This window comes from Oryctolagus cuniculus, chromosome 7 (genome assembly GCF_051225735.1).
Source record: "Oryctolagus cuniculus isolate XC-2025 breed Fujian yellow rabbit chromosome 7, ASM5122573v1, whole genome shotgun sequence".
NCBI lineage: Eukaryota > Metazoa > Chordata > Mammalia > Lagomorpha > Leporidae > Oryctolagus > Oryctolagus cuniculus.
This window is the reverse complement of record NC_142873.1, coordinates 141147945-141157965: the sequence shown is the minus strand read 5'-3', so window position 1 is coordinate 141157965 and position 10021 is coordinate 141147945.

The following is a 10021-nucleotide window of genomic DNA, read 5'->3' as shown; positions in this document are numbered from 1 at the left end:
TCCCACTCTGGTAGCTTCCATCAGCTTAGGGAAAGAGCCAGAGCCCCCATGCAGCCCCGGCTTTCCCTCCAGCTGTCCTGGGCCAGCTCTGCATCGAACGTGGTGCCAGGATTGGAAAACCAGCCTTTGATGGGCGTGCCGGCTTCCCTGTGTCTGATGCACCCTGAGCTTCGTGGGAGCCCAGGGGCCTCCACCACCGGGCTCTGCTGCAGTGCTTTCTGGTGGTTTATCCTAACAAAGGGAGCGCTGAGTGCCGAGAGACAGCCTGTCTGCATCTGAACCGTGCCCGGGGCGTTCTAATGAGCTTGCATTCACTCGTAGCAGGAGCCCAGGCATAATGAAAAGGGGCCTGAATCACTTGATTTAAAATGTGCAAGCTGTTTAACCCCCCAGCATGCCTTGGGGTCTTGTCTTTGTGCTTGGTGACTAGAAATAGTGGTAGTAATTTCGTGATTGATTGGTGTGAACCAGGCACCGGGTCAGGCATTCCTCTGCTTGGTTTTGTGTAATTCTCCAGTCCATTGCTGAGAACTGAGGCTCGAGGAGAAATAACTTGCCCAAGGGTAGGGTAAGGTGAAGCTGGACTCAGTCCGTGCTGTGAAACAGTGAAGACTTACGTTGGTGCAAATGTCTTGTCTAGGCTGACAGGGCATCCGGGTTTATGCAGGAAATTCGTTTTTGTTTTTTAAAGACTTATTCAAAAGGCAGAGTTAGAGAAGCAGAGGCAGAGAGAGAAGTCTTCCATCCGCTGGTTCACTCCCCAAACGGTCACAACGGCTAGAGCTGGGCTGATCCGAAGCCAGGATCTTTCTCTGGGTCTCCCAAGCGGGTGCAGGGGCCCAAGGTCCTGGCATCTTCTGCCTTCCCAGGCCATCAGTAGGGAGAACGGATGGAAAGTGGAGCAGCCGGGACTCGAACTGGCACCCGCCCATGTGGGATGCCAGCACTGCAGGTGGCAGCTTAGCGTGCTACACCACAGCCCCGGCCCCATGCACAAGAGTTTCTGAAGCATGGAACTTTAGAGTGTTAAAGATTGCACAAGACGGGGGCTGGCGCTGTGGTGTAGCGGGTAAAGCTGCCGCCTGCAGTGCTGGCATTCCATATGGGTGCCAGTAGCGGATGGAACACCTCTCTCTGCTTCTCTCACTCTGCCTTTCAAATAAATAAATACTTAAAAAAAAAAAAAAAAAAAACTGTTCACGTCCCAAGCACACCCTGCTTGCCTTGAGTGCTCCGTCTGGGGCTGGCCACTGAGGCGGCCCTTGCCTCGGCGGCTTGGTCTCCTAGGCCTTACTTGGTGGCCAGAGTCCCTCCATATGGCGTTTGAGGCCCTGCTGCAGTCCACAGGACAGGAAGGGGTTTGCAGGGGGAGCTGGGGACCCAGAGGGCATCCTGGCTGTAGCATGGAGGCCCAGCAGTGAGCCACAGGTGAGTGGGGGTGCCGGACATCCACTCAGGAGCCACAGAATTTACAGGAAAACCCACAGTGCTCAAGCCAAACAGATCTGGATTCAAATCCCAGCTCCTTGCTTAGGTATTTTTTAGGGCCTGTTTGCTCCATAAAAGAAGTCCCTACCAGCTAAGTGGGAGCGTGCTTGAAGTGCCTGGCACGCTGGACGCAGCACTGGGAGCACCACACTCAAGTTTCCTCCCTTTTTTTCCAGGCTTGGGTCTTACCCAGTGCTGCCACCTGTCACACGTAGCCTCCGCCCTCCTCCCATTACCACTTAGGGCCCTAGCGTTCTTCCTCTGAGAGCCCTGACCTAATGGGCTTGGCCCACCCACTCAGCTGCCCTGCTTGTCACTCACCTCCCCTGCAAGCTGAGAAGGGATGACATCAGCCTTCCCGGAGCCTCTGGACTGTTTTGAGCCATAAATATTTAAGCTGGGCCTTTCTCTGGCTGTTGCCAGGGCGATGTGCTCTCCAGGGACTGGGGTGGGAGTGTGGAGGTGGGACTGGCAGGCTGGGGCCCTGCGAGGCTGGGTGTGCGGCCTGGCTAAGAGCCAGTGCTTGCAGCCCTGAAGGCTGTTGCTCTGCCTGCCTGCCCTCCCGTGGGGTCTCCGAGCTCCTCCCAGGCCTGTTTGATCTTGGGTCCACTGTTGGGGTCTCTGGGCCTTCGCTTAACATCGGTAACAGCAGGAACTCAGTGCAGGAGATGAAGGGAAGGAGGCTTTGTAAATACGCTGTGAAGGGATTGGGGAAGCGAGGCCGCCTCGCCCTCTCCGGCAGACCTGCAGCTGGGGTCGGCACGCTGGGTGGATGCTTCCCTGAGTACTGACGAGGCTACGGTCCTCACTGCAGCCCCAGCTCCTTTTCCAGGTTGCCTGGCCTGGATAGGGTGTCCCAAGGAGTTGGACCTGGTGGCTTAAGAGCGGAGCTGATGAAAGTCTTTGGAGCTAAAAAACCCAGGCTTGCAGACCAGATCTGACCCTCGGCCTCCACCTGCTCACCCCCACATCCTCTGACAGGCACCTTCATCGGCCTAGTTGCTGAGCTTTCAGGGTGAGAAGGAAAAAGGGCCAGAAGGGGCACCTAGGTCCCCACCGAGCCATTGAGAAGCTGGGATCTGGGCCAGGGTCAGGTTTCCCGTTGCTGGGACGTCTCTGGTTCCTTTGTATCGAGCGCCTTCTGGTGGTCGAGACGTGCATCGCAGGAGAGTGAGATGAAACGAGACGGAGTGTCCAGTGGCCCTGCGGAGCAGAACTTCACACCGAGAGGTATCCGTGGCTCCAGCTCACATAAAAACAGTTGCTCTTCTCATAATCTCTCCTGTCTGTGTGTTTTTCTCCATCATTAATCCTCACACCAATGACAGGCATTGATTTATTTTATAGATGTATTTAAGAGGTAAAAATCAAGTCTAAATTCCTTACTGTGTTTAGTGTTCAGGGTCTGCAAATAATCTGAACTGAACCTGTTTTTTTTTTTTTTTTAAAAAAAAAAACATTTCTTTTGAGAGGCAGAGAAGTCTTCCATCCACTGGTTCACTCCCCAAATGGCCACAATGGCTAGAGCTAGGTTGATGTGAAGCCAGGAGCCAGGTGCTTCTTACTGGTCTCCCACGCACTTGGGCCATCCTCCACTGCCTTCCCAGGCCATAGCAGAGAGCTGGATTGGAAGTGGAGCAGCCAGGACTCGAACCTGTGCCCATATGGAATGCCAGCACTGCAAGCTGAGGATTAACCTGCACCACAGCACCTGCCCTTGAACCTGTATTAACAGCCTTTTAATTATTTTGAAAACAAAAATACACATTTGGAACCTAGTGTACCTTGAGACCTTTGTACCCTCCCCTCAGTGCCTCCAAGTTCATTACCTACCAAACCTATCATTTATTTAAAAAAATGAGTTTTCCATAGATTTAAAATACCATAAAATAGAAGACATAGGAAGGCATACCTGGAGGAGAACAGGTGACTGGGTGACTGGAGGTGGGAGGCTGGCCCGGGAATCAGAACAACAGGAAGATCACTGGGTTTTTTTTGCAGGGTCTTGTAGGGAAAATCGGATATAAATGTCCTTGCTGGTCTGAGAAAGAGCAAACCCCTGGGGTCCGGGATAAAGCTGCAGGTGGCGTTTCTTCAAAGCCTTCACCTGAGCCTCACGGGTCACCTTGTGCTTCCCAACAGAGCTGATGCGGAAGGAGCACGCACTGCGTGTCACACGCTGTCGTGTGTACACACGGACTAGCTTGCCCCGCACCAGAATCTCGGGGCCCAGAGTCGCGCAGACGGGTCCTGTCCTCGCGAGCCACTGAAGACAGACACGTGGAGGTGATTTCCTGAAGTAGGAGGAAGTGGGAGGTGGAGCTAAAGATTTACTTGAAAGAGATCTTCCATCTGCTGGTTCACTCCCCAGATGGCCGTACCGCAGCGTCTAGGGCTGGGCCAGGCTGAAGCCAGGAGGTGGCAGGATGTGCTTGGGCCATCTGCTGCTGTCCCAGGTATGTTAGGAGCTGGATAAGAAGTGGAAAAGCTCGGGTTTGAACCGGTGCCCACAAGGGATGCCAGCAATGCAGGTGGTGGCTCTACCTGCTGTGCCACAGTGCCAACCCCTAATAACTACATTTTTTTTTTTAAGATTTATTTATTGGGCTAGCACTGTGGCATAGCAGGTAAAGCTGCTGCCTGCAGTGCAGGCATCCCATATAGGTGCAGGTTCAAGACCCGGCTGCTCCTCTTCCAATCCAGCTCTCTGCTATGGCCTGGGAGAGCAGTAGAAGATGGCCCAAGGCCTTGGGTCTCTGCACCTGCGTGGGAGACACAGAAGCTCCTGGCTCCTGGCTTCAGATCGGTGCAGCCAACTGGGCTGCGGCAACTGGGGAGTGAACCAGCAGATGAAAGATCTCTCTCTTTCTCTCTCTCTCTGCCTCTCCTTCTCTCTAACTCTGGCTTTCAAATAAATAAATCTTAAAAAAAAAAAAAAAGATTTATTTGAGAAGGTTACAGAGACAGAGATCTTCCATCCACAGCTTCACCTCCCAGATGGCCACAACAACCAGGGTGGAGCCAGGTCAAAGCTGGGAGCTTCTTCTGGGCCTCCCACGTGGGTGCAGGGCCCAAGCACTTGGGCCATCCTCCACTGCTTTCCCAGGTGCATTAGCAGGGAGCTGGATCAGAAGTGGAGCAGCCAGGACATGAACTGGTACCCATAGGGGATCGCAGGCAGCGACTTTCCCCACTATACCAAAATGCCAGCCCCTAAAAACTACATTTTAATACTGGAACTACTGCCTGATATTTCCATTGGATAAAACTCTAGAAAGCTGCCTCGTGTGCTACTGTGTCGTCTCCCTACCTTTGCCTTCCATCTGGGGACTGCATGATGCAGGTTGAAAAGTGCCGGTGTGGACACCGGCTCACCAGCCTTGGGCCTCGGACCCAGAACAACATGGCCAAGGACGAGATTCCAACTCCTCCTGGCACCCAGTGACATGGGATTGGCCTGGAGCCAGTGGTGTTTCCACAAGAACTTACAACTCAGGGAGGAGCCCGCGGGGAGCGAGTTCCGGAAATGAAGGCTCAGAGAGGGAAGTGAGGGCTACAAGGTCACAGAGCGGCTGGGCTGTGAGCCCGCGGATCTGCAGGAGCACAGCCTTCCTGGCATCCTTCCGGGAGGAGGCATGCAGGGGACAGACGTGAGAGCCAAAGCCTTGCTCCTGACAGACGCCAAGACAGACGTGCAGAAGGTTCTAGAATATTTCCATTTGGATTGTCAGACACCAAATGTAAACTGATTTTTTGTAACAGAAAAGTCCAGGAAGGCTTCAGAGCGTCTCCCTTGATTCTGTGTTCCCTTCATTGTCTTACGTTCTCCCTGGAAGGTGGCCAGGTGACCATCAAGAGTTACAAGTTCACATACTGCTTGCTGAGCAGTTCCTAGGGAGACTAAGCTTTCTTTCTTTCTTTCTTTCTTTCTTTCTTTCTTTCTTTCTTTCTTTCTTTCTTTCTTTCTTTCTTTCTTTTTTTAAGATTTATTTATTTATTTGAAAGAGTTACACACACACACACACACACACACACACAGAGAGAGAGAGAGAGGTCTCCTATCGATGGTTCACTCCCCAATTGGGCACAACAGCCAGAGCTGCACCAATCAGGAGCCAGGAGTTTCCTCTGGGTCTTCCCACATGGGTGCAGGGGCCTAAGGACTTGGACCATCTTTCACTGCTTTCTCAGGCCATAGCAGAGAGCTGGATCGGAAGTAGAGCAGCCGGACTCGAACCAGCACCCATATGGGATGCCAGCACTGCAGGTGGTAGCTTTACCCACTGCGCTACAGCGCTGGCACCGACTAAGCATCTTTCACAAATGGTTCTAGCCAAGATCTAGGGTTGCATCTCATCTGGTCTGACTTGGATCATGAGCCCACTTCCCCTAGCCCCAGCCAGTCTGGGAAGGCAGATACATTGGAAGACTTCAATCTGTGCATTGGGATAGCCCTACTACATCACACGGAGAGGGTGAGAGGAAAGCTGGTTCCCCCGGCCAGCACCGTGGCTCAATAGGCTAATCCTCCACCTGCGGTGCTGGCACACTGGGTTCTAGTCCCGGTCGGGGCGCCAGATTCTGTCCCGGTTGCCCCTCTTCCAGGCCAGCTCTGCAGTGGAGGATGGCCCAAGTGCTTGGGCCCTGCACCCCATGGGAGACCAGGAGAAGCACCTGGCTCCTGGCTTCAGATCAGTGTGGTGCACCGGCCGCAGCGGCCATTGGAGGGTGAACCAATGGCAAAGGAAGACCTTTCTCTCTGTCTCTCTCTCTCACTGTCCACTCTGCCTGTTAAAAAGAAAACAGTTCCCCAAAGGAAGTTAGAGCTTTTTTTTTTTTTTTTTTAAGATTTATTTATTTGAAAGGGAGAGGGAAGGAGAGAGAGAGAGAAGGAGAGAGAGAGAGTGAGCGAGAGCGCTTCCATGCACTGGTTCTCTCCCCAAATGACTACAACAGCCAGGGCTGAACCAGGCCAAAGCCAGGAGAGCTTCTTCTGGGTCTCACACATGGGTGCAGGGGCCCAAGCACTTGGGCCATCTTCTGTTGCTGTCCCAAGCACGTTAGCAGGGAGCTGGTTCGGAAGTGAAGCAGCTGAGACACAAACCGACACCCATGTGGGTTGTAGGCACTGCAGGCAGCAGCTTTACCTGTTGCGCCACATCTCCAGTCCCAAAATCAGCACTCTAGCCAGAAGCAGGAAGGGATGCTGGGTAGGCACAGTCAGTGTTGGTGTTCACCGGTGTGTGATGGGCTGGAGCAACGGACAGTGGGTGGATCACGAGTGTGGCAGGGCAGTGAGTGACCTCACCTCTTCCACTAGCTTGTGTGTATGCATTCACAGCAATTCAGTCAACACCTGAGGATTCGCCACTTACAAGGTCAAGCTCCCTCCCTGCACAGAACACGTGCCAGCCCCGAGAGGCTCAGAAATGAAGACGCACTTCAGATACAGCACCCTCCAGGGAAGCCGGATCCGGCTCCTCAGTCAGATGCAAGGCAGAGAGAGGCACAGCTTTCAACTGCTGGGTCACTCCCCAGATGCCCACAACAGCCAGGGCAGGACCAGGTCGAATCCAGGAGCCCAGAAATCAATCCGGGTCTTTCAAGTACTTGAGCTGCCTCCCAGGGTGCACACCACCAGGAAGCCAGAATTAGGAGCAGGACTCAAACCCTGGCGCTCCAAGCACCCGGGCAGCAGCTCAATTGCTCTCTCAAACACCCACCCCACGTCTGACAAATTTCGCCTCCGTATCCTCTGTGCCCAGGATATAATGGTTGCTTTAAAACATCTGTTAGGGGCCAGCGCAGTGGTGTAGCAGGTAAGGCCACTGCCTGTGACACCGGCATCCCATATGGGCACTGGTTCAAGTCTCAGCTGCTCCACTTCCTGTCCAGCTCCCTGCTAATATACTTAGGAAAGCAGCAAGAGATGGCCCACATACTTGGGCCCGTGCACCTACATGGGTGACCAGGATGAAGCTCTTGGCTCCTGGCTTCAGCTTGGCTCAGCCCTGGCCATTGCAGCCATCTGGGGAATGAACCAGCAGATGGAAGATCTCTCTGTCTCTCATTCTCTTTAAATCTAGATCTTTAAAAAAAAAAAAAAAAAAAAAAAAACTAAAAAAAAAAAAAAGGATTTATTTGGCTGGAGAAAGAAATCAGTCTCAGTCCTGGATTTTACTGTGCTTAGTGACCTGGGGATAGTTCTTCTCCCTCCCTGGCCTTTCTTCCCACAAAGGAAAGACTGGTTTGGTGTAAGATCTGTAATAAGAGACATGTAGAATTGAACTCTATATTTCCATTTGTCCAGGGTAAACACATAGGAGCATTCCCTTTTTTTAAAGATTTATTTATTTCAGAGACAGAGTTACATAGAGGGAGACAGAGAGAGAGAGAGGGAGAGAGATCATCCATCTGCTGGTTCACTCCCCTAATGCCCACAGCTGCCAGGACAGGGCCAGACCAAAGCCAGGAGCCTGCAGCTCCATCCAGGCCTCCCACGTTGGTGACAGAGGCCCAAGTGTTTGGGCCATCATCTGCTGCTTTCCCAGTCACATTAGCAGGAGCTGGATGGGAAGTGGAGCAGCCGGGACTCGAACCAGCACACATACAGGATGCAGGCACTGCAAACAGCAAACAGTGGCTTAACCCAGTATGCCACAGTGCCAGCCCCTGCCTTCAGCTTCAAATCCAGAATCCAGCCATTTCTCACCACCTTACCCAGCCTGCCTCTAGCCACCACCATCACTTGCTAATCATTGCCTCGGCCTCCTGTGATAGCCCTGCTTCCCCCTCACAGCGCAGCCATAAATGGACACTCAAGGGCAGGCACGGGCCTAGCAGTTACGGTGCTCTTGCCTTGGGACACCCCCACCCTATCAGAGTGACTGGATTTGAGTCCTGGCTCCGCTTCAATGCGAGCTTCCTGCCGGTGCTTACCTTGGGAGGCAGCCCGTGCTGACTCAGGGCATGACTCCCTGCACCCATGTGGGCGACCTGGCTTGAGCTCTGGGCTCCTGGCTTCAGCCTGATCCAGCCAGCCCTGTCTGAGGTGGACATTTGGGCAGTAAACTGACAAATGGAAGATTCTGTCTGTCATAAATAAAAAGAAAGAAAAAATTTAGGGCCAACCACTGTAGTGCAGCAGGTTAACCCATGGCCTGCAATGTGGACATCTCATATTTGAGCATCGGTTCCAGTCCCGGCTGCTCCACTTCTGATCCAGCTCCCTGCTAATGCACCTGGGAAAGCAGCAGAAGATGGCCCAACTGCTTGGGCCCCTGCAACCACATGGGAGACCTGGATGGAGTTCCAGGTTCTTGGCTTTGGCCTTGATTAGTCCTGGCCGTTGCAGTCATTTGTGGCATGAACCAGAGGATAGAATCTCTCTCTCTCTGCCTGTCCCTCTCTCCATCACTGCCTTTCAAATAAATCTTTAAGAATAATTTTTCTATTAAAATAAAATGGATGTCCAAACCCTCCATTAGCTTCCCATCTCCTTCAGAGTAAGAGCGCACATCGCCCAGGGTCTGTCCCCTCTCCCAGGGTCTGTCTCCTCTCCCAGGGTCTGTCCCCTCCCCCAGGCTCCCTCAGGCCTACTCCACAGCTGCACGTCGCCTAGGGTCTGTCCCCTCCCCCAGGTTCTGTCCCCTCCCCCAGGGTCTGTCCCCTCCCCCAGGCTCCCTCCGTCCGACTCCGCCTACGCGATGCTGGTCTCGCTATTTCTTAGGTACCACAGTCAAAAGGGTGCCTGAGGCCTCTGGCGCTGCCTGCTCCGTCTGCCCGGAGCGCCCCCTTTCGCCCGATGTCTGAATGACGCATGCATTTCCTTCCTGAGTTCGCTGGGCTTAGCTCCGTGAAGCCTCTGCCTGCCCCACTGCAAACTGCAACCCAAGGCTGGCGTGGAGCCTGGCGCTCAGGCTGTCGGCTGGGACACCCACGCCCGTGCCAGAGTTCTCAGTTTGAGGCCCAGCCCCAGCTCCGGACTCCAGCTTCCTGCTGATGCACACCCTGAGAGGCAGCACTTATGGCTCAAGTAGTTGGGTGCCTGCCACCCACATGGGAGGTGTGGGTTGCTCTTGGCTCCCAGCTTTGGCCTTTACGGGCATTTGGGGAGTGAAGCAGCAGATGGAAGCTGTCTGTCTTCCTCTCTCTTCTCTGCCTCTCAGACAGACAGACAAACAAACCCCCCTGCAACCTTCCCGCCCCTCGTTCCGGTGTTTCCTCCATGCTGGTCACTCTCCCCTAACACACTCAGCCATCTCCTCCCACGTGACTGTAAGCTCTGTGCACATCTATTAACTAAACGCTAATTCTTTCAATTAATTGACTATTGATGTCTGTTATGCGCCAGGCACGGTGCTCAGCATTGGCGCTACGAGGTGATTAAGGCTGCTTTTAAGTCCTGGGAGGGAAGAAATCCTAATAGCAATTAGTAGTAGCAGCTCGTGTATCTGAGGCTTCCTCTGTGTCAAGCGCTTGCCAAACATCACAAAGACAACGCGGGCGAACATCGATTAAAACAGACTCTGCC